At 37.4% G+C, this 24,004-nt stretch overlaps 36 non-coding genes across 36 annotated transcripts; 19 read left to right on the top strand and 17 right to left on the bottom strand.

The window, feature by feature from the left end:
- The first annotated feature begins 107 nt into the window (after positions 1-107).
- On the top strand, positions 108-179 carry Trnad-guc (transfer RNA aspartic acid (anticodon GUC)). Its single transcript has one exon. It is a non-coding gene; the product is annotated as a tRNA-Asp (tRNA).
- A 303-nt stretch (positions 180-482) lies between these two features.
- On the bottom strand, positions 483-556 carry Trnai-aau (transfer RNA isoleucine (anticodon AAU)). Its single transcript has one exon. It is a non-coding gene; the product is annotated as a tRNA-Ile (tRNA).
- Positions 557-864: 308 nt separating this feature from the next.
- On the top strand, positions 865-936 carry Trnad-guc (transfer RNA aspartic acid (anticodon GUC)). Its single transcript has one exon. It is a non-coding gene; the product is annotated as a tRNA-Asp (tRNA).
- A 354-nt stretch (positions 937-1,290) lies between these two features.
- Positions 1,291-1,362, top strand: Trnad-guc (transfer RNA aspartic acid (anticodon GUC)). Its single transcript has one exon. It is a non-coding gene; the product is annotated as a tRNA-Asp (tRNA).
- Positions 1,363-1,716: 354 nt separating this feature from the next.
- Positions 1,717-1,788, top strand: Trnad-guc (transfer RNA aspartic acid (anticodon GUC)). Its single transcript has one exon. It is a non-coding gene; the product is annotated as a tRNA-Asp (tRNA).
- A 440-nt stretch (positions 1,789-2,228) lies between these two features.
- Trnai-aau (transfer RNA isoleucine (anticodon AAU)) lies at positions 2,229-2,302 on the bottom strand. The gene has a single exon. It is a non-coding gene; the product is annotated as a tRNA-Ile (tRNA).
- Positions 2,303-2,610: 308 nt separating this feature from the next.
- Trnad-guc (transfer RNA aspartic acid (anticodon GUC)) lies at positions 2,611-2,682 on the top strand. The gene has a single exon. It is a non-coding gene; the product is annotated as a tRNA-Asp (tRNA).
- A 442-nt stretch (positions 2,683-3,124) lies between these two features.
- Trnai-aau (transfer RNA isoleucine (anticodon AAU)) lies at positions 3,125-3,198 on the bottom strand. Its single transcript has one exon. It is a non-coding gene; the product is annotated as a tRNA-Ile (tRNA).
- Positions 3,199-3,506: 308 nt separating this feature from the next.
- Positions 3,507-3,578, top strand: Trnad-guc (transfer RNA aspartic acid (anticodon GUC)). Its single transcript has one exon. It is a non-coding gene; the product is annotated as a tRNA-Asp (tRNA).
- A 352-nt stretch (positions 3,579-3,930) lies between these two features.
- Positions 3,931-4,002, top strand: Trnad-guc (transfer RNA aspartic acid (anticodon GUC)). The gene has a single exon. It is a non-coding gene; the product is annotated as a tRNA-Asp (tRNA).
- Positions 4,003-4,443: 441 nt separating this feature from the next.
- Trnai-aau (transfer RNA isoleucine (anticodon AAU)) lies at positions 4,444-4,517 on the bottom strand. The gene has a single exon. It is a non-coding gene; the product is annotated as a tRNA-Ile (tRNA).
- A 308-nt stretch (positions 4,518-4,825) lies between these two features.
- Positions 4,826-4,897, top strand: Trnad-guc (transfer RNA aspartic acid (anticodon GUC)). Its single transcript has one exon. It is a non-coding gene; the product is annotated as a tRNA-Asp (tRNA).
- Positions 4,898-5,338: 441 nt separating this feature from the next.
- Trnai-aau (transfer RNA isoleucine (anticodon AAU)) lies at positions 5,339-5,412 on the bottom strand. Its single transcript has one exon. It is a non-coding gene; the product is annotated as a tRNA-Ile (tRNA).
- Positions 5,413-5,720: 308 nt separating this feature from the next.
- Trnad-guc (transfer RNA aspartic acid (anticodon GUC)) lies at positions 5,721-5,792 on the top strand. The gene has a single exon. It is a non-coding gene; the product is annotated as a tRNA-Asp (tRNA).
- A 7,338-nt stretch (positions 5,793-13,130) lies between these two features.
- Trnad-guc (transfer RNA aspartic acid (anticodon GUC)) lies at positions 13,131-13,202 on the top strand. Its single transcript has one exon. It is a non-coding gene; the product is annotated as a tRNA-Asp (tRNA).
- A 452-nt stretch (positions 13,203-13,654) lies between these two features.
- Positions 13,655-13,728, bottom strand: Trnai-aau (transfer RNA isoleucine (anticodon AAU)). Its single transcript has one exon. It is a non-coding gene; the product is annotated as a tRNA-Ile (tRNA).
- Positions 13,729-15,149: 1,421 nt separating this feature from the next.
- On the top strand, positions 15,150-15,221 carry Trnad-guc (transfer RNA aspartic acid (anticodon GUC)). Its single transcript has one exon. It is a non-coding gene; the product is annotated as a tRNA-Asp (tRNA).
- A 305-nt stretch (positions 15,222-15,526) lies between these two features.
- Trnai-aau (transfer RNA isoleucine (anticodon AAU)) lies at positions 15,527-15,600 on the bottom strand. Its single transcript has one exon. It is a non-coding gene; the product is annotated as a tRNA-Ile (tRNA).
- Positions 15,601-16,419: 819 nt separating this feature from the next.
- Positions 16,420-16,493, bottom strand: Trnai-aau (transfer RNA isoleucine (anticodon AAU)). The gene has a single exon. It is a non-coding gene; the product is annotated as a tRNA-Ile (tRNA).
- A 308-nt stretch (positions 16,494-16,801) lies between these two features.
- Trnad-guc (transfer RNA aspartic acid (anticodon GUC)) lies at positions 16,802-16,873 on the top strand. Its single transcript has one exon. It is a non-coding gene; the product is annotated as a tRNA-Asp (tRNA).
- Positions 16,874-17,315: 442 nt separating this feature from the next.
- Positions 17,316-17,389, bottom strand: Trnai-aau (transfer RNA isoleucine (anticodon AAU)). Its single transcript has one exon. It is a non-coding gene; the product is annotated as a tRNA-Ile (tRNA).
- A 308-nt stretch (positions 17,390-17,697) lies between these two features.
- Positions 17,698-17,769, top strand: Trnad-guc (transfer RNA aspartic acid (anticodon GUC)). The gene has a single exon. It is a non-coding gene; the product is annotated as a tRNA-Asp (tRNA).
- Positions 17,770-18,213: 444 nt separating this feature from the next.
- Positions 18,214-18,287, bottom strand: Trnai-aau (transfer RNA isoleucine (anticodon AAU)). Its single transcript has one exon. It is a non-coding gene; the product is annotated as a tRNA-Ile (tRNA).
- A 306-nt stretch (positions 18,288-18,593) lies between these two features.
- On the top strand, positions 18,594-18,665 carry Trnad-guc (transfer RNA aspartic acid (anticodon GUC)). Its single transcript has one exon. It is a non-coding gene; the product is annotated as a tRNA-Asp (tRNA).
- A 438-nt stretch (positions 18,666-19,103) lies between these two features.
- On the bottom strand, positions 19,104-19,177 carry Trnai-aau (transfer RNA isoleucine (anticodon AAU)). The gene has a single exon. It is a non-coding gene; the product is annotated as a tRNA-Ile (tRNA).
- Positions 19,178-19,485: 308 nt separating this feature from the next.
- On the top strand, positions 19,486-19,557 carry Trnad-guc (transfer RNA aspartic acid (anticodon GUC)). Its single transcript has one exon. It is a non-coding gene; the product is annotated as a tRNA-Asp (tRNA).
- A 303-nt stretch (positions 19,558-19,860) lies between these two features.
- Positions 19,861-19,934, bottom strand: Trnai-aau (transfer RNA isoleucine (anticodon AAU)). The gene has a single exon. It is a non-coding gene; the product is annotated as a tRNA-Ile (tRNA).
- Positions 19,935-20,243: 309 nt separating this feature from the next.
- Positions 20,244-20,315, top strand: Trnad-guc (transfer RNA aspartic acid (anticodon GUC)). The gene has a single exon. It is a non-coding gene; the product is annotated as a tRNA-Asp (tRNA).
- Positions 20,316-20,659: 344 nt separating this feature from the next.
- On the bottom strand, positions 20,660-20,733 carry Trnai-aau (transfer RNA isoleucine (anticodon AAU)). The gene has a single exon. It is a non-coding gene; the product is annotated as a tRNA-Ile (tRNA).
- A 677-nt stretch (positions 20,734-21,410) lies between these two features.
- On the bottom strand, positions 21,411-21,484 carry Trnai-aau (transfer RNA isoleucine (anticodon AAU)). The gene has a single exon. It is a non-coding gene; the product is annotated as a tRNA-Ile (tRNA).
- Positions 21,485-21,791: 307 nt separating this feature from the next.
- Positions 21,792-21,863, top strand: Trnad-guc (transfer RNA aspartic acid (anticodon GUC)). Its single transcript has one exon. It is a non-coding gene; the product is annotated as a tRNA-Asp (tRNA).
- Positions 21,864-22,298: 435 nt separating this feature from the next.
- Positions 22,299-22,372, bottom strand: Trnai-aau (transfer RNA isoleucine (anticodon AAU)). Its single transcript has one exon. It is a non-coding gene; the product is annotated as a tRNA-Ile (tRNA).
- Positions 22,373-22,680: 308 nt separating this feature from the next.
- Positions 22,681-22,752, top strand: Trnad-guc (transfer RNA aspartic acid (anticodon GUC)). Its single transcript has one exon. It is a non-coding gene; the product is annotated as a tRNA-Asp (tRNA).
- Positions 22,753-23,096: 344 nt separating this feature from the next.
- Positions 23,097-23,170, bottom strand: Trnai-aau (transfer RNA isoleucine (anticodon AAU)). The gene has a single exon. It is a non-coding gene; the product is annotated as a tRNA-Ile (tRNA).
- A 306-nt stretch (positions 23,171-23,476) lies between these two features.
- Trnad-guc (transfer RNA aspartic acid (anticodon GUC)) lies at positions 23,477-23,548 on the top strand. The gene has a single exon. It is a non-coding gene; the product is annotated as a tRNA-Asp (tRNA).
- A 300-nt stretch (positions 23,549-23,848) lies between these two features.
- Trnai-aau (transfer RNA isoleucine (anticodon AAU)) lies at positions 23,849-23,922 on the bottom strand. Its single transcript has one exon. It is a non-coding gene; the product is annotated as a tRNA-Ile (tRNA).
- Between the last annotated feature and the right edge of the window lie 82 nt (positions 23,923-24,004).

Here is a 24,004-nt window from a genome sequence, read left to right as displayed (position 1 = left end):
CAGCAAAATAGAAAATACAACAAAAATCAAAGGAGCTAAAAAGATTAACTTGTCTATTACAATACTAGTTATATCACTAGTTTTGTAGAAAAGGTTCATCACGTCAATCCTCGATAGTATAGTGGTGAGTATCCCCGCCTGTCACGCGGGAGACCGGGGTTCAATTCCCCGTCGGGGAGGTTATTACTTATTTTTATCCTATTTGTCACGTAAGAACAATTACATAATAATAACCCCTTTGTGCATAATATTAAACACACACGGTCTCTTTTCTTCAAACATTTGTGCATTTTCAGTTTTAACAAATTTTTAAATGACGTGCTAAAGACCTTATTGATACATTTCACGCTAATGGGTGTTATATGGAAATGATGTGGTAATATTTAAAGCGTTAATAACGCTTGGAATTCATTGACATAAACAAACAGAAAAAGACAAGAAGAAATGAAAAATAAAAATACACAAAATCTTAATTTACCATCTGGCCAGTATGGGGCTCGAACCCACGACATTCGCGTTATTAGCACGACGCTCTAACCAACTGAGCTAACCGGCCATGTGATAGCTTAATTTATGCAATTAGTGTACCATGCCCTATAAAACAACCTTCGTTAGATCAAACCTCCCCCCTTTTCCCAAGAAAAATGATGAAAGGATGTAATCATATTTTAAAACTGCACTTAAAAAGGTTAACCTGTTAACAAAATGTACATGAAGGGTTACAATTTAAACTGAAAGTCAGCATTTTGTCTTTTGTCAGCAAAAGAGAAAATACAACAAACATCAAAGGAGCTAAAAAAATTAACTTGTCTATTACAATACTCGTTATATCACTAGTTTTGTAGGAAAGTTTCATCACGTCAATCCTCGATAGTATAGTGGTGAGTATCCCCGCCTGTCACGCGGGAGACCGGGGTTCAATTCCCCGTCGGGGAGGCGATTACTTATTTTTATCCTATTTGTCATGTAAGCTAACCGGCCATGTGATAGCTTAATTTATTCAATTAGTGTACCATGCCCTATTAAAGAACCTTCGTTAGATCAAAACCCCACCCCTTTTTCCAAGAAAAATGATGAAAGGATGTAATCTGATTTTAAAACTGCACTTAAAAAGGTTAACCTGTTAACAAAATGTACATGAAGGGTCACAATTTAAACAGAAAGTCAGCATTTTGTCTTTTGTCAGCAAAAGAGAAAATACTACAAAAATCAAAGGAGCTAAAAAAATTAACTTGTCTATTACAATACTCGTTATATCACTAGTTTTGTAGGAAAGTTTCATCACGTCAATCCTCGATAGTATAGTGGTGAGTATCCCCGCCTGTCACGCGGGAGACCGGGGTTCAATTCCCCGTCGGGGAGGCGATTACTTATTTTTATCCTATTTGTCATGTAAGCTAACCGGCCATGTGATAGCTTAATTTATTCAATTAGTGTACCATGCCCTATTAAAGAACCTTCGTTAGATCAAAACCCCACCCCTTTTTCCAAGAAAAATGATGAAAGGCTGTAATCATATTTTAAAACTGCACTTAAAAAGGTTAACCTGTTAACAAAATGTACATGAAGGGTTACAATTTAAACTGAAAGTCAGCATTTTGTCTTTTGTCAGCAAAAGAGAAAATACAACAAAAATCAAAGGAGCTAAAATAATTAACTTGTCTATTACAATACTCGTTATATCACTAGTTTTGTAGGAAAGTTTCATCACGTCAATCCTCGATAGTATAGTGGTGAGTATCCCCGCCTGTCACGCGGGAGACCGGGGTTCAATTCCCCGTCGGGGAGGCGATTACTTATTTCTATCCTATTTGTCACGTAAGCTAACCGGCCATGTGATAGCTTAATTTATTCAATTAGTGTACCATGGCCTATTAAAGAACCTTCGTTAGATCAAAACCCCACCCCTTTTTCCAAGAAAAATGATGAAAGGATGTAATCTGATTTTAAAACTGCACTTAAAAAGGTTAACCTGTTAACAAAATGTACATGAAGGGTCACAATTTATACAGAAAATAGCTTCAAACCAAGAACATTTTCAGTTTTAACAAATTCTTAAATGACGTGCTAAATACCTTATTGATACATTTCACGCTAATGGGTGTTATATGGAAATGATATGGTAATATTTAAAGCGTTAATAACGCTTGGAATTCATTGACATAAACAAATTTAAAAAGACAAGAAGAAATGAAAAATAAAAATACACAAAATCTTAATTTACCATCTGGCCAGTATGGGGCTCGAACCCACGACATTCGCGTTATTAGCACGACGCTCTAACCAACTGAGCTAACCGGCCATGTGATAGCTTAATTTATGCAATTAGTGTACCATGCCCTATAAAACAACCTTCGTTAGATCAAAACTCCCCCCTTTTCCCAAGAAAAATGATGAAAGGATGTAATCATATTTTAAAACTGCACTTAAAAAGGTTAACCTGTTAACAAAATGTACATGAAGGGTTACAATTTAAACTGAAAGTCAGCATTTTGTCTTTTGTCAGCAAAAGAGAAAATACAACAAAAATCAAAGGAGCTAAACAGATTAACTTGTCTATTACAATACTCGTTATATCACTAGTTTTGTAGGAAAGTTTCATCACGTCAATCCTCGATAGTATAGTGGTGAGTATCCCCGCCTGTCACGCGGGAGACCGGGGTTCAATTCCCCGTCGGGGAGGCGATTACTTATTTTTATCCTATTTGTCACGTAAGCTAACCGGCCATGTGATAGCTTAATTTATTCAATTAGTGTACCATGCCCTATTAAAGAACCTTCGTTAGATCAAAACCCCACCCCTTTTTCCAAGAAAAATGATGAAAGGATGCAATCTGATTTTAAAACTGCACTTAAAAAGGTTAACCTGTTAACAAAATGTACATGAAGGGTCACAATTTATACAGAAAATAGCTTCAAACCAAGAACATTTTAGTTTTAACAAATTTTTAAATGACGTGCTAAAGACCTTATTGATACATTTCACGCTAATGGGTGTTATATGGAAATGATATGGTAATATTTAAAGCGTTAATAACGCTTGGAATTCATGGACACATATAAACAAACAGAAAAAGACAAGAAGAAATGAAAAATAAAATACACAAAATCTTAATTTACCATCTGGCCAGTATGGGGCTCGAACCCACGACATTCGCGTTATTAGCACGACGCTCTAACCAACTGAGCTAACCGGCCATGTGATAGTTTAATTTATGCAATTAGTGTACCATGCCCTATAAAACAACCTTCGTTAGATCAAAACTCCCCCCTTTTCCCAAGAAAAATGATGAAAGGATGTAATCATATTTTAAAACTGCACTTAAAAAGGTTAACCTGTTAACAAAATGTACATGAAGGGTTACAATTTAAACTGAAAGTCAGCATTTTGTCTTTTGTCAGCAAAAGAGAAAATACAACAAAAATCAAAGGAGCTAAAAAGATTAACTTGTCTATTACAATACTCGTTATATCACTAGTTTTGTAGGAAAGTTTCATCACGTTAATCCTCGATAGTATAGTGGTGAGTATCCCCGCCTGTCACGCGGGAGACCGGGGTTCAATTCCCCGTCGGGGAGGCGATTACTTAATTTTATCCTATTTGTCACGTAAGCTAACCGGCCATGTGATAGCTTAATTTATTCAATTAGTGTACCATGCCCTATTAAAGAACCTTCGTTAGATCAAAACTCCCCCTTTTCCCAAGAAAAATGATGAAAGGATGTAATCATATTTTAAAACTGCACTTAAAAAGGTTAACCTGTTAACAAAATGTACATGAAGGGTTACAATTTAAACTGAAAGTCAGCATTTTGTCTTTTGTCAGCAAAAGAGAAAATATAACAAAAATCAAAGGAGCTAAAAAGATTAACTTGTCTATTACAATACTCGTTATATCACTAGTTTTGTAGGAAAGTTTCATCACGTCAATCCTCGATAGTATAGTGGTGAGTATCCCCGCCTGTCACGCGGGAGACCGGGGTTCAATTCCCCGTCGGGGAGGCGATTACTTATTTTTATCCTATTTGTCATGTAAGCTAACCGGCCATGTGATAGCTTAATTTATTCAATTAGTGTACCATGCCCTATTAAAGAACCTTCGTTAGATCAAAACCCCACCCCTTTTCCAAGAAAAATGATGAAAGGATGTAATCTGATTTTAAAACTGCACTTAAAAAGGTTAACCTGTTAACAAAATGTACATGAAGGGTCACAATTTATACAGAAAATAGCTTCAAACCAAGAACATTTTAGTTTTAACAAATTTTTAAATGACGTGCTAAAGACCTTATTGATACATTTCACGCTAATGGGTGTTATATGGAAATGATATTGTAATATTTAAAGCGTTAATAACGCTTGGAATTCATGGACACATATAAACAAACAGAAAAAGACAAGAAGAAATGAAAAATAAAATACACAAAATCTTAATTTACCATCTGGCCAGTATGGGGCTCGAACCCACGACATTCGCGTTATTAGCACGACGCTCTAACCAACTGAGCTAACCGGCCATGTGATAGTTTAATTTATGCAATTAGTGTACCATGCCCTATAAAACAACCTTCGTTAGATCAAAACTCCCCCCTTTTCCCAAGAAAAATGATGAAAGGATGTAATCATATTTTAAAACTGCACTTAAAAAGGTTAACCTGTTAACAAAATGTACATGAAGGGTTACAATTTAAACTGAAAGTCAGCATTTTGTCTTTTGTCAGCAAAAGAGAAAATACAACAAAAATCAAAGGAGCTAAAAAGATTAACTTGTCTATTACAATACTTGTTATATCACTAGTTTTGTAGGAAAGTTTCATCACGTCAATCCTCGATAGTATAGTGGTGAGTATCCCCGCCTGTCACGCGGGAGACCGGGGTTCAATTCCCCGTCGGGGAGGCGATTACTTATTTTTATCCTATTTGTCATGTAAGCTAACCGGCCATGTGATAGCTTAATTTATTCAATTAGTGTACCATGCCCTATTAAAGAACCTTCGTTAGATCAAAACCCCACCCCTTTTTCCAAGAAAAATGATGAAAGGATGTAATCTGATTTTAAAACTGCACTTAAAAGGTTAACCTGTTAACAAAATGTACATGAAGGGTCACAATTTATACAGAAAATAGCTTCAAACCAAGAACATTTTAGTTTTAACAAATTTTTAAATGACGTGCTAAAGACCTTATTGATACATTTCACGCTAATGGGTGTTATATGGAAATGATATTGTAATATTTAAAGCGTTAATAACGCTTGGAATTCATGGACACATATAAACAAACAGAAAAAGACAAGAAGAAATGAAAAATAAAATACACAAAATCTTAATTTACCATCTGGCCAGTATGGGGCTCGAACCCACGACATTCGCGTTATTAGCACGACGCTCTAACCAACTGAGCTAACCGGCCATGTGATAGTTTAATTTATGCAATTAGTGTACCATGCCCTATAAAACAACCTTCGTTAGATCAAAACTCCCCCCTTTTCCCAAGAAAAATGATGAAAGGATGTAATCATATTTTAAAACTGCACTTAAAAAGGTTAACCTGTTAACAAAATGTACATGAAGGGTTACAATTTAAACTGAAAGTCAGCATTTTGTCTTTTGTCAGCAAAAGAGAAAATACAACAAAAATCAAAGGAGCTAAAAAGATTAACTTGTCTATTACAATACTTGTTATATCACTAGTTTTGTAGGAAAGTTTCATCACGTCAATCCTCGATAGTATAGTGGTGAGTATCCCCGCCTGTCACGCGGGAGACCGGGGTTCAATTCCCCGTCGGGGAGGCGATTACTTATTTTTATCCTATTTGTCATGTAAGCTAACCGGCCATGTGATAGCTTAATTTATTCAATTAGTGTACCATGCCCTATTAAAGAACCTTCGTTAGATCAAAATCCCACCCCTTTTCCCAAGAAAAATGATGAAAGGATGTAATCAGATTTTAAAACTGCACTTAAAAAGGTTAACCTGTTAACAAAATGTACATGAAGGGTCACAATTTATACAGAAAATAGCTTCAAACCAAGAACATTTTCAGTTTTAACAAATTTTTAAATGACGTGCTAAAGACCTTATTGATACATTTCACGCTAATGGGTGTTATATGGAAATGATGTGGTAATATTTGAGGAAGGAGCGGGATTGGCTCTTAGCAGAATTAGCGCTATTTTGCTAAAACTGCTATTAGCACAAAATTAGTGTATAGAGTCTATGAGAAATAGCGCTATTAGCAACGCTATCCAAAAAAAGTGTTAATTCTGCTAAGAGCCACTCAAAAATTAGGACTAATAGCGTATTATTAGCGTCATATGCAATTGTGCTAAATTTGAAAATATTCTAACTCTAGGAAAAGCGTGCTATTAGCGCTAAAACGTCATATGCAATTGTGATAAATTTGAAAAGATTCTAAGTCTAGGGAAAGCGCGCTATTAGCGCTAATAGCAAGTAATAGCACATCATATGCAATTTTGCTAAATTTAAAAAAGATTCTAAGTCTAGGGAAAGTGTGCTATTAGCGCTAATAGCGCTATTAGCGCTAATAGCGAGTAATAGCACATCATATGCAATTTTGCTAAATTTGAAAATATTTTAACTCTAGGAAAAGCGTGCTATTAGCGCTAATAGCGCTATTAGCGCTAATAGTGAGTAATAGCACGTCATATGCAATTGTGCTAAATGTGAAAATATTCTAAGTCTAAGGAAAGCGCGCTATTAGCGCTAATAGCGCTATTAGCGCTAATAGCGCTATTAGCGCTAGTAGCGAGTAATAGCACATCATATGCAATTGTGCTCAATTAAAAAAGATTCTAAGTCTAGGGAAAGCGCGCTATTAGCACTAATAGCGCTATTAGCGCTAATAGCGAGTAATAGCACATCATATGCAATTGTGCTAAATTTGAAAATATTCTAACTCTAGGAAAAGCGTGCTATTAGCGCTAATAGCGCTATTAGCGCTAATAGCGATTAATAGCACGTCATATGCAATTGTGCTAAATGTGAAAATATTCTAACTCTAGCTCTAGGGAAAGCGCGCTATTAGCGCTAATAGCGCTATTAGCGCTAATAGCAAGTAATAGCACGTCATATGCAATTGTGCTAAATTTAAAAATATTCTAACTCTAGGAAAAGCGTGCTATTAGCGCTAATAGCGCTATTAGCGCTAATAGCAAGTAATAGCACGTCATATGCAATTGTGCTAAATTAAAAAAATATTCTAACTCTAGGAAAAGCGTGCTATTAGCGCTATTAGCGCTAATAGCGAGTAATAGCACATCATATGCAATTGTGCTAATTAGCGCTAATAGCAAGTAATAGCACGTCATATGCAATTGTGCTAAATTTAAAAAGATTCTAAGTCTAGGGAAAGCGTGCTATTAGCGCTAATAGCGCTATTAGCGCTAATAGCGAGTAATAGCACGTCATATGCAATTGTGCTAAATGTGAAAATATTCTAAGTCTAAGGAAAGCGCGCTATTAGCGCTAATAGCAAGAAATAGCACGTCATATGCAATGGTGCTAAATTTAAAAGATTCTAATTCTAGGGAAAGCGCGCTATTAGCGCTAATAGCGCTAATAGCGAGTAATAGCACATCATATGCAATTTTGCTAAATTTGAAAATATTCTAACTCTAGGAAAAGCGTGCTATTAGCGCTAATAGCGAGTAATAGCGAGTAATAGCACGTCATATGCAATTGTGCTAAATGTGAAAATATTCTAAGTCTAAGGAAAGCGCGCTATTAGCGCTAATAGCGCTATTAGCGCTAATAGCGCTATTAGCGCTAGTAGCGAGTAATAGCACATCATATGCAATTGTGCTCAATTAAAAAGATTCTAAGTCTAGGGAAAGCGCGCTATTAGCACTAATAGCGCTATTACCGCTAATAGCGAGTAATAGCACATCATATGCAATTGTGCTAAATTTGAAAATATTCTAACTCTAGGAAAAGCGTGCTATTAGCGCTAATAGCGCTATTAGCGCTAATAGCGATTAATAGCACGTCATATGCAATTGTGCTAAATGTGAAAATATTCTAACTCTAGCTCTAGGGAAAGCGCGCTATTAGCGCTAATAGCGCTATTAGCGCTAATAGCAAGTAATAGCACGTCATATGCAATTGTGCTAAATTTAAAAAATATTCTAACTCTAGGAAAAGCGTGCTATTAGCGCTAATAGCGCTATTAGCGCTAATAGCAAGTAATAGCACGTCATATGCAATTGTGCTAAATTAAAAAAATATTCTAACTCTAGGAAAAGCGTGCTATTAGCGCTATTAGCGCTAATAGCGAGTAATAGCACATCATATGCAATTGTGCTAAATGTGAAAATATTCTAACTCTAGGGAAAGCGCGCTATTAGCGCTAATAGCAAGTAATAGCACGTCATATGCAATTGTGCTAAATTTAAAAAGATTCTAAGTCTAGGGAAAGCGTGCTATTAGCGCTAATAGCGCTATTAGCGCTAATAGCGAGTAATAGCACGTCATATGCAATTGTGCTAAATGTGAAAATATTCTAAGTCTAAGGAAAGCGCGCTATTAGCGCTAATAGCAAGAAATAGCACGTCATATGCAATTTTGCTAAATTAAAAAAGATTCTAAGTCTAGGGAAAGCGCGCTATTAGCGCTAATAGCGCTAATAGCGAGTAATAGCACATCATATGCAATTTTGCTAAATTTGAAAATATTCTAACTCTAGGAAAAGCGTGCTATTAGCGCTAATAGCGAGTAATAGCGAGTAATAGCACGTCATATGCAATAGTGCTAAATGTGAAAATATTCCAAGTCTAAGGAAAGCGCGCTATTAGCGATAATAGCGCTATTAGCGCTAATAGCAAGAAATAGCACGTCATATGCAATTGTGCTAAATTTAAAAAGATTCTAAGTCTAGGAAAAGCGTGCTATTAGCGCTAATAGCGCTATTAGCGCTAATAGCGAGTAATAGCACGTCATATGCAATTGTGCTAAATGTGAAAATATTCCAAGTCTAAGGAAAGCGCGCTATTAGCGATAATAGCGCTATTAGCGCTAATAGCAAGAAATAGCACGTCATATGCAATTGTGCTAAATTTAAAAGATTCTAAGTCTAGGAAAAGCGTGCTATTAGCGCTAATTAGCGCTAATAGCGAGTAATAGCACGTCATATGCAATTGTGCTAAATTTAAAAAGATTCTAAGTCTAGGGAAAGCGCGCTATTAGCGCTAATAGCGCTAATAGCGAGTAATAGCACATCATATGCAATTTTGCTAAATTTGAAAGTATTCTAACTCTAGGGAAAGCGCGCTATTAGCGCTAATAATAGCGCTAATAGCAAGAAATAGCACGTCATATGCAATTGTGCTAAATTTAAAAAGATTCCAAGTCCAGGGAAAGTGTGCTATTAGCGCTAATAGCGCTATTAGCGCTAATAGCGATTAATAGCACGTAATATGCAATTGTGCTAAATGTGAAACTATTCTAACTCTAGGGAAAGCGCGCTAATAGCGAGTAATAGCACGTCATATGCAATTTTGCTAAATTTAAAAAGATTCTAAGTCTAGGGAAAGCGCGCTATTAGCGCTAATAGCACCATTAGCGCTAATAGCGAGTAATAGCACGTTATATGCAATTGTGATAAATTTGAAGCTATTCTAGGTCTAGGGAAAGCGATAATAGCGCTTATAGCGAGAAATAGTACGTCATATGCAATTGTGCTAAAGTCTAGGGAAACCGTGCTATTAGCGCTAATAATTTGAAAATATTCTAACGGTAGGGAAAGCTCCTTAATGTTTTTGTTGATGTTGGGGACAGCGGTCACACTAGTTTTCACTTGGAGTGTTTTGTCGTATGGGAGTCTCCTGCCTTGATCTTTGTTCTTAATAGCGGGGACAACGGGCACACCAGCTTTCTTGCCCTGCAGCGCCCTTTTATATTGGAACTCACTTGGAGTGTTTGGTTGTCGTATGGGAGTCTCCGGCCTCAGGCCTGCCGGCCCTGCGGCCTTGATGTTTTTTGTTGATGGTGGGGACAGCGGTCACACTAGCTTTCTTGCCCTGCGGGGCCCTTTTATATTGGAACTCACTTGGAGTGTTTAGTTGTCGTATGGGAGTCTCCGGCCTCAGGCCTGCCGGCCCTGCGGCCTTGATGTTTTTGTTGATGGTGGGGACAGCGGTCAAACTAGCTTTCTTGCCCTGCGGGGCACTTTTATATTGGAACTACTTCGGTGTGAGCGGCGGGCATGGGGGTCTTCGGTCTCGGGCCTGCCGGCCCTGCGGCATTGATGTTTGTTGTTGATGGTGGGGACAGCGGTTACACTAGCTTTCTTGCCCTGCGGGGCACTTTTATATTGGAACTCACTTGGAGTGTTTAGTTGTCGTATGGGAGTCTCCGGCCTCAGGCCTGCCGGCCCTGCGGCCTTGATGTTTTTGTTGATGATGGGGACAGCGGTCACACTAAGTTTCTTGCCCTGCGGGGGCCCATTTATATTGGAACTAACTTGGAGTGTTTAGTTGTCATATTAGAGTCTCCGGCCTCGGGCCTGTCGTCTCCGCGGCCTTGATGTTTTTTGTTGATGGTGGGGACAGCGGTCACACTAAATATCTTGCCCTGCGGGGGCCTTATTATATTGGAACTCACTTGGAGTGTTTAGTTGTCGTATGGGAGTCTCCGGCCTCAGGCCTGCCGGCCCTGCGGCCTTGATCTTTTTTGTTGATGGTGGGGACAGCGGTTACACTAGCTTTCTTGCCCTGCGGGGCACTTTTATATTGGAACTCACTTGGAGTGTTTAGTTGTCGTATGGAGTCTCCGGCCTCAGGCCTGCCGGCCCTGCGGCCTTGATGTTTTGTTGATGATGGGGACAGCGGTCACACTAAGTTTCTTGCCCTGCGGGGCCCATTTATATTGGAACTAACTTGGAGTGTTTAGTTGTCATATTAGAGTCTCCGGCCTCGGGCCTGTCGTTTCCGCGGCCTTGATGTTTTTTGTTGATGGTGGGGACAGCGGTCACACTAAATTTCTTGCCCTGCGGGCCCCTTATTATATTTGAACTCACTTGGAGTGTTTGGTTGTCGAATGGGAGTCTCCGGCCTCAGGCCTGCCGGCCATGCGGCCTTGATCTTTTTTGTTGATGGTGGGGACAGCGGTCACACTAGCATTCTTGCCCTGCGGGGCACTTTTATATTGGAACTCACTTGGAGTGTTTAGTTGTCGTATGGGAGTCTCCGGCCTCGGGCCTGCCGGCCCTGCGGCCTTGATGTTTGTTGTTGATGGTGGGGACAGCGGTTACACTAGCTTTCTTGCCCTGCGGGGCACTTTTATATTGGAACTCACTTGGAGTGTTTAGTTGTCGTATGGGAGTCTCCGGCCTCGGGCCTGCCGGCCCTGCGGCCTTGATCTTTTTGTTGATGGTGGGGACAGCGGTTACACTAGCTCTCTTGCCCTGCTGGGCCCGTTTATCTTGGACCTCACTTGGCGTGTTTAGTTGTCGTATGAGAGTCTCCGGCCTCAGGCCTGCCGGCCCTGCGGCCTTGATATTTGCTGTTGATGGTGGGGACAGCGGTTACACTAGCTTTCTTGCCCTGCGGGGCACTTTTATATTGGAACTCACTTGGAGTGTTTAGTTGTCGTATGGGAGTCTCCGGCCTCAGGCCTGCCGGCCCTGCGGCCTTGATGTTTTTTGTTGATGATGGGGACAGCGGTCACACTAAGTTTCTTGCCCTGCAGGGGCCCATTTATATTGGAACTAACTTGGAGTGTTTAGTTGTCATATTAGAGTCTCCGGCCTCGGGCCTGTCGTTTCCGCGGCCTTGATGTTTTTTGTTGATGGTGGGGACAGCGGTCACACTAAATTTCTTGCCCTGCGGGCCCCTTATTATATTGGAACTCACTTGGAGTGTTTAGTTGTCGTATGGGAGTCTCCGGCTTCAGGCCAGCCGGCCCTGCTGCATTGATCTTTATTCTTGATGGTGGGTACAGCGGTCAGACTAGCTTTCTTGCCCTGCGGGGCACTTTTATATTTGGAACTCACTTGGAGTGTTCAGTTGTCGTATGGGAGTCGCCGGCCTTGATGTTTTTTGTTGATGGTGGGGACAGAGGTCACACTAGCTTTCTTGACCTGCGGGGCCCTTTTATATTTGAACTCACTTGGAGTGTTTAGTTGTCGTATGGGAGTCTCCGGCCTCGGGCCTGCCGGCCCTGCGTCCTTGATGTTTTTGTTGATGATCGGGACAGCGGTCACACTAACTTTCTTGCCCTGCGGGGCCCATTTATATTGGAACTAACTTGGAGTGTTTAGTTGTCATATTCGAGTCTCCGGCCTCTCCGGACTCTGGCATACCTTACGCTATTGCTAATAGCGCTATTAGCATACCTTACGCTATAAGCGCTAATAGCGCTAATAGCGCCTACCATCCTGAGAAAGTAAGCGATTTTGCAAATGATATGTTAATAGCGCTAATACCGTTATTAGCAAACATTACGCTATTAGTGCTAATAGCGCTATTAGCATACCTTACGCTATTAGCGCTAATAGCGCACCTCACGCGAATGAGTGCTATTAGCGCTATTAGCGCTAATAGCGCCTACCCTCCTGAGAAAAACAATTTTGCAAATGATACGTTAATAGCGCTAATACCGTTATTAGCACACCTTACGCTATTAGTGCTAATAGCGCTATTAGCATACCTTACGCTATTAGCGCTAATAGCGCACCTCACGCTAATGCGTGCTATTAGCGCTATTAGCGCTAATAGCGCTAATAGCGCATACCATCCTGAGAAAATAAACAATTTTGCAAATGATACGTTAATAGCGCTAATACCGTTATTAGCACACCTTACGCTATTAGTGCTAATAGCGCTATTAGCATACCTTACGCTATTAGCGCTAAAAGCGCACCTCGCGCTAATGAGTGCTATTAGCGCTATTAGCGATGAAAGGATGTAATCATATTTTAAAACTGCACTTAAAAAGGTTAACCTGTTAACAAAATGTACATGAAGGGTCACAATTTAAACTGAAAGTCAGCATTTTGTCTTTTGTGAGCAAAAGAGAAAATACAACAAAAATCAAAGGAGCTAAAAAGATTAACTTGTCTATTACAATACTCGTTATATCACTAGTTTTGTAGGAAAGTTTCATCACGTCAATCCTCGATAGTATAGTGGTGAGTATCCCCGCCTGTCACGCGGGAGACCGGGGTTCAATTCCCCGTCGGGGAGGCGATTACTTATTTTTATCCTATTTGTCACGTAAGCTAACCGGCCATGTGATATCTTAATTTATTCAATTAGTGTACCATGCCCTATTAAAGAACCTTCGTTAGATCAAAACCCCACCCCTTTTCCCAAGAAAAATGATGAAAGGATGTAATCAGATTTTAAAACTGCACTTAAAAAGGTTAACCTGTTAACAAAATGTACATGAAGGGTCACAATTTATACAGAAAATAGCTTCAAACCAAGAACATTTTCAGTTTTAACAAATTTTTAAATGACGTGCTAAAGACCTTATTGATACATTTCACGCTAATGGGTGTTATATGGAAATGATGTGGTAATATTTAAAGCGTTAAAGCGTTAATAACGCTTGGAATTCATTGACACATATAAACAAACAGAAAAAGACAAGAAGAAATGAAAAATAAAAATACACAAAATCTTAATTTACCATCTGGCCAGTATGGGGCTCGAACCCACGACATTCGCGTTATTAGCACGACGCTCTAACCAACTGAGCTAACCGGCCATGTGATAGCTTAAGGTGGCTGTGTACTCTCAGACATGCATGTAGTAAAAGTGCAACAACTTTGTAATTATTCGCGCAAGACATATAAAAGTATACATTTTTATAAAGGCAAGACATCAATAAATCTTAATATAAATACAGTTTTGGGGTAAAAACAACAATTATGAAGAAAATCACAAAAAAGTGAGTTTTTGGCAATATTTGTTAGGTACATCATAACAAAAAAACACTCTTTCCAAAATATTTTATTTTGTATTTAGCTCAATCTTGAGGCTCCATTCCAAAAACGTTTTTTTATTTTTTTGATATTGGCCTTAGTTTTTGAGATATTGACCATATAAGGCATCAAATTGAACTTTTTAAAATTCACAAAGGTCTATTTGCACAAAATGATGCCTAAAATCGGAAATAGACCAAAATCGTTTCTTGAGTCGATCATGCTTTTTACGATGATCATATTTGCTTACCTATAGATGCTGTATTTATTGAGTTATCGTGTACCTAAATCGTCATTTTACCGAGAAAATGAACATTGAAATAATGGCCGTTAAAGTTTAAAGTGGTCACATTTTGCCCTTTCATCGAATCTCACAGGAGAATGCGGCAGTTTTCGTTTTTCTACCTTATATTATGTGAACATCGGGTAAATCCACAGCCCGTTGAGAAGTTTGAGCGAAATCCATTCATAACTTGATATTCAAATCGAGGAAAAGAACTTGAAAAAACCCACATTTTATCAGCTAAAACGGAGCCATTTGACCACTTGAAATTAGTGTTTCCAAAGGATGCGCCACGCATGCAGATAAGCGTCGCGTATGCGTAGCGTATCTGTGCGTTAACAAATTGCGCGATACGCAGCGCGATGTGTTGTTGCGCGCGTGTCACACCGCTGATACAACAAAGATTTTCTCTCTTTTAAAAATTGCAAACACGAATGAAATAGTGAAATAAAATCCATAAAATAGCGCAGTTGGAGTTTATAAATCTGGATTTTCTTTTCTTGTATTTATAAAAAACATAACAAAGTAACAAATATCAAAAAAGCTCAATTTTGCGAAAGAAACAACGTCTTGAGTACACAGCCGCGTTAATTTATGCAATTAGTGTACCATGCCCTATAAAACAACCTTCGTTAGATCAAAACTCCCCCCTTTTCCCGAGAAAAATGATGAAAGGATGTAATCATATTTTAAATTTTTTTTTGAAAGGATGTAATCAGATTTTATTTAAAACTGCACTTAAAAAGGTTAACCTGTTAACAAAATGTACATGAAGGGTCACAATTTAAACAGAAAGTCAGCATTTTGTCTTTTGTCAGCAAAAGAGAAAACACAACAAAAATCAAAGGAGCTAAAAAGATTAACTTGTCTATACAATACTAGTTATATCACTAGTTTTGTAGAAAAGGTTCATCACGTCAATCCTCGATAGTATAGTGGTGAGTATCCCCGCCTGTCACGCGGCAGACCGGGGTTCAATTCCCCGTCGGGGAGGTTATTACTTATTTTTATCATATTTGTCACGTAAGAACAATTACATAATAATAACCCCTTTGTGCATAATATTAAACACACACTGTCTTTTTTTTCTTCAAACATTTGTGCATTTTCAGTTTTAACAAATTTTTAAATGACGTGCTAAAGACCTTATTGATACATTTCACGCTAATGGGTGTTATATGGAAATGATGTGGTAATATTTAAAGCGTTAATAACGCTTGGAATTCATTGACATAAACAAACAGAAAAAGACAAGAAGAAATGAAAAATAAAAATACACAAAATCTTAATTTACCATCTGGCCAGTATGGGGCTCGAACCCACGACATTCGATTTATTAGCACGACGCTCTAACCAACTGAGCTAACCGGCCATGTGATAGCTTAATTTATGCAATTAGTGTACCATGCCCTATAAAACAACCTTCGTTAGATCAAAACTCCCCCCTTTTCCCAAGAAAAATGATGAAAGGATGTAATCATATTTTAAAACTGCACTTAAAAAGGTTAACCTGTTAACAAAATGTACATGAAGGGTTACAATTTAAACTGAAAGTCAGCATTTTGTCTTTTGTCAGCAAAAGAGAAAATACAACAAAAATCAAAGGAGCTAAAAAATTAACTTGTCTATTACAATACTCGTTATATCACTAGTTTTGTAGGAAAGTTTCATCACGTCAATCCTCGATAGTAGTGGTGAGTATCCCCGCCTGTCACGCGGGAGACCGGGGTTCAATTCCCCGTCGGGGAGGCGATTACTTATTTTTATCCTATTTGTCACGTAAGCTAACCGGCCATGTGATAGCTTAATTTATTCAATTAGTGTACCATGCCCTATTAAAGAACCTTCGTTAGATCAAAACCCACCCCTTTTTCCAAGAAAAATGATGAAAGGATGTAATCTGATTTTAAAACTGCACTTAAAAAGGTTAACCTGTTAACAAAATGTACATGAAGGGTCACAATTTATACAGAAAATAGCTTCCAACCAAGAACATTTTCAGTTTTAACAAATTTTTAAATGACGTGCTAAAGACCTTATTGATACATTTCACGCTAATGGGTGTTATATGGAAATGATATGGTAATATTTAAAGCGTTAATAACGCTTGGAATTCATTGACACATATAAACAAACAGAAAAAGACAAGAAGAAATGAAAAATAAAAAACACAAAATGTTAATTTACCATCTGGCCAGTATGGGGCTCGAACCCACGACATTCGCGTTATTAGCACGACGCTCTAACCAACTGAGCTAACCGGCCATGTGATAGCTTAATTTATGCAATTAGTGTACCATGCCCTATAAAACAACCTTCGTTAGATCAAAACTCCCCCCTTTTCCCAAGAAAAATGATGAAAGGATGTAATCATATTTTAAAACTGCACTTAAAAAGGTTAACCTGTTAACAAAATGTACATGAAGGGTTACAATTTAAACTGAAAGTCAGCATTTTGTCTTTTGTCAGCAAAAGAGAAAATACAACAAAAATCAAAGGAGCTAAAAAAATTAACTTGTCTATTACAATACTCGTTATATCACTAGTTTTGTAGGAAAGTTTCATCACGTCAATCCTCGATAGTATAGTGGTGAGTATCCCCGCCTGTCACGCGGGAGACCGGGGTTCAATTCCCCGTCGGGGAGGCGATTACTTATTTTTATCCTATTTGTCACGTAAGCTAACCGGCCATGTGATAGCTTAATTTATTCAATTAGTGTACCATGCCCTATTAAAGAACCTTCGTTAGATCAAAACCCCACCCCTTTTTCCAAGAAAAATGATGAAAGGATGTAATCTGATTTGAAAACTGCACCTAAAAAGGTTAACCTGTTAACAAAATGTACATGAAGGGTCACAATTTATACAGAAAATAGCTTCAAACCAAGAACATTTTCAGTTTTAACAAATTTTTAAATGACGTGCTAAAGACCTTATTGATACATTTCACGCTAATGGGTGTTATATGGAAATGATATGGTAATATTTAAAGCGTTAATAACGCTTGGAATTCATTGACACATATAAACAAACAGAAAAAGACAAGAAGAAATGAAAATAAAAAACACAAAATCTTAATTTACCATCTGGCCAGTATGGGGCTCGAACCCACGACATTCGCGTTATTAGCACGACGCTCTAACCAACTGAGCTAACCGGCCATGTGATAGCTTAATTTATGCAATTAGTGTACCATGCCCTATAAAACAACCTTCGTTAGATCAAAACTCCCCCCTTTTCCCAAGAAAAATGATGAAAGGATGTAATCATATTTTAAAACTGCACTTAAAAAGGTTAACCTGTTAACAAAATGTACATGAAGGGTCCCAATTTAAACTGAAAGTCAGCATTTTGTCTTTTGTCAGCAAAAGAGAAAATACAACAAAAATCAAAGGAGCTAAAAAGATTAACTTGTCTATTACAATGCTAGTTATATCACTAGTTTTGTAGGAAAGTTTCATCACGTCAATCCTCGATAGTATAGTGGTGAGTATCCCCGCCTGTCACGCGGGAGACCGGGGTTCAATTCCCCGTCGGGGAGGCGATTACTTATTTTTATCCTATTTGTCACGTAAACTAACCGGCCATGTGATAGCTTAATTTATTCAATTAGTGTACCATGCCCTATTAAAGAACCTTCGTTAGATCAAAATCCCACCCCTTTTCCCAAGAAAAATGATGAAAGGATGTAATCAGATTTTAAAACTGCACTTAAAAAGGTTAACCTGTTAACAAAATGTACATGAAGGGTCACAATTTATACAGAAAATAGCTTCAAACCAAGAACATTTTCAGTTTTAACAAATTTTTAAATGACGTGCTAAAGACCTTATTGATACATTTCACGCTAATGGGTGTTATATGGAAATGATATGGTAATATTTAAAGCATTAATAACGCTTGGAATTCATTGACACATATAAACAAACAGAAAAAGACAAGAAGAAATGAAAAATAAAAATACACAAAATCTTAATTTACCATCTGGCCAGTATGGGGCTCGAACCCACGACATTCGCGTTATTAGCACGACGCTCTAACCAACTGAGCTAACCGGCCATGTGATAGCTTAATTTATGCAATTAGTGTACCATGCCCTATAAAACAACCTTCGTTAGATCAAAACTCCCCTTTTCCCAAGAAAAATGATGAAAGGATGTAATCATATTTTAAAACTGCACTTAAAAAGGTTAACCTGTTAACAAAATGTACATGAAGGGTCACAATTTAAACTGAAAGTCAGCATTTTGTCTTTTGTCAGCAAAAGAGAAAATACAACAAAAATCAAAGGAGCTAAAAAGATTAACTTGTCTATTACAATACTTGTTATATCACTAGTTTTGTAGGAAAGTTTCATCACGTCAATCCTCGATAGTATAGTGGTGAGTATCCCCGCCTGTCACGCGGGAGACCGGTGTTCAATTCCCCGTCGGGGAGGTTATTACTTATTTTTATCCTATTTGTCACGTAAGCTAACCGGCCATGTGATAGCTTAATTTATTCAATTAGTGTACCATGCCCTATTAAAGAACCTTCGTTAGATCAAAACCCCACCCTTTTTCCAAGAAAAATGATGAAAGGATGTAATCTGATTTTAAAACTGCACTTAAAAGGTTAACCTGTTAACAAAATGTACATGAAGGGTCACAATTTATACAGAAAATAGCTTCAAACCAAGAACATTTTCAGTTTTAACAAATTCTTAAATGACGTGCTAAAGACCTTATTGATACATTTCACGCTAATGGGTGTTATATGGAAATGATATGGTAATATTTAAAGCGTTAATAACGCTTGGAATTCATTGACATAAACAAATTTAAAAAGACAAGAAGAAATGAAAAATAAAAATACACAAAATCTTAATTTACCATCTGGCCAGTATGGGGCTCGAACCCACGACATTCGCGTTATTAGCACGACGCTCTAACCAACTGAGCTAACCGGCCATGTGATAGCTTATTTTATGCAATTAGTGTACCATGCCCTATAAAACAACCTTCGTTAGATCAAAACTCCCCCCTTTTCCCAAGAAAAATGATGAAAGGATGTAATCATATTTTAAAACTGCACTTAAAAAGGTTAACCTGTTAACAAAATGTACATGAAGGGTCACAATTTAAACAGAAAGTCAGCATTTTGTCTTTTGTCAGCAAAAGAGAAAATATAACAAAAATCAAAGGAGCTAAAAAGATTAACTTGCCTATTACAATACTAGTTATATCACTAGTTTTGTAGAAAAGGTTAATCACGTCAATCCTCGATAGTATAGTGGTGAGTGTCCCCGCCTGTCACGCGGGAGACCGGGGTTCAATTCCCCGTCGGGGAGGTTATTACTTATTTTTATCCTATTTGTCACGTAAGAACAATTACATAATAATAACCCCTTTGTGCATAATATTAAACACACACTGTCTTTTTTCTTCAAACATTTGTGCATTTTCAGTTTTAACAAATTTTTAAATGACGTGCTAAAGACCTTATTGATACATTTCACGCTAATGGGTGTTATATGGAAATGATGTGGTAATATTTAAAGCGTTAATAACGCTTGGAATTCATTGACATAAACAAACAGAAAAAGACAAGAAGAAATGAAAAATAAAAATACACAAAATCATAATTTACCATCTGGCCAGTATGGAGATCGAACCCACGACATTCGCGTTATTAGCACGACGCTCTAACCAACTGAGCTAACCGGCCATGTGATAGCTTAATTTATGCAATTAGTGTACCATGCCCTATAAAACAACCTTCGTTAGATCAAAACTCCCCCCCTTTTCCCAAGAAAAATGATGAAAGGATGTAATCATATTTTAAAACTGCAATTAAAAAGGTTAACCTGTTAACAAAATGTACATGAAGGGTCACAATTTAAACTGAAAGTCAGCATTTTGTCTTTTGTCAGCAAAAGAGAAAATATAACAAAAATCAAAGGAGCTAAAAAGATTAACTTGTCTATTACAATACTAGTTATATCACTAGTTTTGTAGAAAAGGTTAATCACGTCAATCCTCGATAGTATAGTGGTGAGTATCCCCGCCTGTCACGCGGGAGACCGGGGTTCAATTCCCCGTCGGGGAGGTTATTACTTATTTTTATCCTATTTGTCACGTAAGAACAATTACATAATAATAACCCCTTTGTGCATAATATTAAACACACACTGTCTTTTTTCTTCAAACATTTGTGCATTTATAATTTTATGTTTTAAAATAGCTTCAAACCAAGAACATTTTCAGTTTTAAAATTTTTTTAAATGACGTGCTAAAGACCTTATTGATACATTTCACGCTAATGGGTGTTATATGGAAATGATGTGGTAATATTTAAAGCGTTAATAACGCTTGGAATTCATTGACATAAACAAACAGAAGAAGACAAGAAGAAATGAAAAATAAAAATACAAAAAATCTTAATTTACCATCTGGCCAGTATGGGGCTCGAACCCACGACATTCGCGTTATTAGCACGACGCTCTAACCAACTGAGCTAACCGGCCATGTGATAGCTTAATTTATTCAATTAGTGTACCATGCCCTATAAAAGAACCTTCGTTAGATCACCCCCCTTTTCCCAAGAAAAATGATGAAAGGATGTAATCAGATTTTAAAACTGCACTTAAAAAGGTTAACCTGTTAACAAAATGTACATGAAGGGTCACAATTTAAACAGAAAGTCAGCATTTTGTCTTTTGTCAGCAAAAGAGAAAATATAACAAAAATCAAAGGAGCTAAAAAGATTAACTTGTCTATTACAATACTAGTTATATCACTAGTTTTGTAGAAAAGGTTAATCACGTCAATCCTCGATAGTATAGTGGTGAGTATCCCCGCCTGTCACGCGCAAGACCGGGGTTCAATTCCCCGTCGGGGAGGTTATTACTTATTTTTATCCTATTTGTCACGTAAGAACAATTACATAATAATAACCCCTTTGTGCATAATATTAAACACACACTGTCTTTTTTCTTCAAACATTTGTGCATTTTCAGTTTTAACAAATTTTTAAATGACGTGCTAAAGACCTTATTGATACATTTCACGCTAATGGGTGTTATATGGAAATGATGTGGTAATATTTAAAGCGTTAATAACGCTTGGAATTCATTGACATAAACAAACAGAAAAAGACAAGAAAAAAAGAAAAATAAAAAACACAAAATCTTAATTTACCATCTGGCCAGTATGGGGCTCGAACCCACGACATTCGCGTTATTAGCACGACGCTCTAACCAACTGAGCTAACCGGCCATGTGATAGCTTAATTTATGCAATTAGTGTACCATGCCCTATAAAACAACCTTCGTTAGATCAAAACCCCCCCCTTTTCCCAAGAAAAATGATGAAAGGATGTAATCATATTTTAAAACTGCACTTAAAAAGGTTAACCTGTTAACAAAATGTACATGAAGGGTCACAATTTAAACTGAAAGTCAGCATTTTGTCTTTTGTCAGCAAAAGAGAAAATACAACAAAAATCAAAGGAGCTAAAAAATTAACTTGTCTATTACAATACTCGTTATATCACTAGTTTTGTAGGAAAGTTTCATCACGTCAATCCTCGATAGTATAGTGGTGAGTATCCCCGCCTGTCACGCGGGAGACCGGGGTTCAATTCCCCGTCGGGGAGGCGATTACTTATTTTTATCCTATTTGTCACGTAAGCTAACCGGCCATGTGATAGCTTAATTTATTCAATTAGTGTACCATGCCCTATTAAAGAACCTTCGTTAGATCAAAACCCCACCCCTCTTTCCAAGAAAAATGATGAAAGGATGTAATCTGATTTTAAAACTGCACTTAAAAAGGTTAACCTGTTAACAAAATGTACATGAAGGGTCACAATTTATACAGAAAATAGCTTCAAACCAAGAACATTTTCAGTTTTAACAAATTTTTAAATAACGTGCTAAAGACCTTATTGATACATTTCACGCTTATATGGAAATGATATTGTAATATTTAAAGCGTTAATAACGCTTGGAATTCATTGACACATATAAACAAACAGAAAAAGACAAGAAGAAATGAAAAATTAAAATACACAAAATCTTAATTTACCATCTGGCCAGTATGGGGCTCGAACCCACGACATTCGCGTTATTAGCACGACGCTCTAACCAACTGAGCTAACCGGCCATGTGATAGCTTACTTTATTCAATTAGTGTACCATGCCCTATAAAAGAACCTTCGTTAGATCACCCCACCTTTTCCCAAGAAAAATGATGAAAGGATGTAATCAGATTTTATTTAAAACTGCACTTAAAAAGGTTAACCTGTTAACAAAATGTACATGAAGGGTCACAATTTAAACAGAATGTCAGCATTTTGTCTTTTGTCAGCAAAAGAGAAAATATAACAAAAATCAAAGGAGCTAAAAAGATTAACTTGTCTATTACAATACTTGTTATATCACTAGTTTTGTAGGAAAGTTTCATCACGTCAATCCTCGATAGTATAGTGGTGAGTATCCCCGCCTGTCACGCGGGAGACCGGGGTTCAATTCCCCGTCGGGGAGGTTATTACTTATTTTTATCCTATTTGTCACGTAAGAACAATTACATAATAATAACCCCTTTGTGCATAATATTAAACACACACTGTCTTTTTTCTTCAAACATTTGTGCATTTATATTTTTATGTTTTAAAATAGCTTCAAACCAAGAACATTTTCAGTTTTAAAATTTTTTTAAATGACGTGCTAAAGACCTTATTGATACATTTCACGCTAATGGGTGTTATATGGAAATGATGTGGTAATATTTAAAGCGTTAATAACGCTTGGAATTCATTGACATAAACAAACAGAAGAAGACAAGAAGAAATGAAAAATAAAAATACAAAAAATCTTAATTTACCATCTGGCCAGTATGGGGCTCGAACCCACGACATTCGCGTTATTAGCACGACGCTCTAACCAACTGAGCTAACCGGCCATGTGATAGCTTAATTTATTCAATTAGTGTACCATGCCCTATAAAAGAACCTTCGTTAGATCACCCCCCCCCTTTTCCCAAGAAAAATGATGAAAGGATGTAATCAGATTTTAAAACTGCACTTAAAAAGGTTAACCTGTTAACAAAATGTACATGAAGGGTCACAATTTAAACAGAAAGTCAGCATTTTGTCTTTTGTCAGCAAAAGAGAAAATATAACAAAAATCAAAGGAGCTAAAAAGATTAACTTGTCTATTACAATACTAGTTATATCACTAGTTTTGTAGAAAAGGTTAATCACGTCAATCCTCGATAGTATAGTGGTGAGTATCCCCGCCTGTCACGCAGGAGACCGGGGTTCAATTCCCCGTCGGGGAGGTTATTACTTATTTTTATCCTATTTGTCACGTAAGAACAATTGCATAATAATAACCCCTTCGTGCATAATATTAAACACACTGTCTTTTTTCTTCAAACATTTGTGCATTTTCAGTTTTAACAAATTTTTAAATGACGTGCTAAAGACCTTATTGATACATTTCACGCTAATGGGTGTTATATGGAAATGATGTGGTAATATTTAAAGCGTTAATAACGCTTGGAATTCATTGACATAAACAAACAGAAAAAGACAAGAAGAAATGAAAAATAAAAAACACAAAATCTTAATTTACCATCTGGCCAGTATGGGGCTCGAACCCACGACATTCGCGTTATTAGCACGACGCTCTAACCAACTGAGCTAACCGGCCATGTGATAGCTTAATTTATGCAATTAGTGTACCATGCCCTATAAAACAACCTTCGTTAGATCAAAACTCCCCCTTTTCCCAA

The sequence above is a fragment of the Amphiura filiformis genome, chromosome 1, assembly GCF_039555335.1.
Source record: "Amphiura filiformis chromosome 1, Afil_fr2py, whole genome shotgun sequence".
NCBI classification, from domain to species: domain Eukaryota; kingdom Metazoa; phylum Echinodermata; class Ophiuroidea; order Amphilepidida; family Amphiuridae; genus Amphiura; species Amphiura filiformis.
The sequence above is the reverse complement of the archived record's forward strand: the minus strand, read 5'-3'. Positions and strand labels throughout refer to the sequence as shown.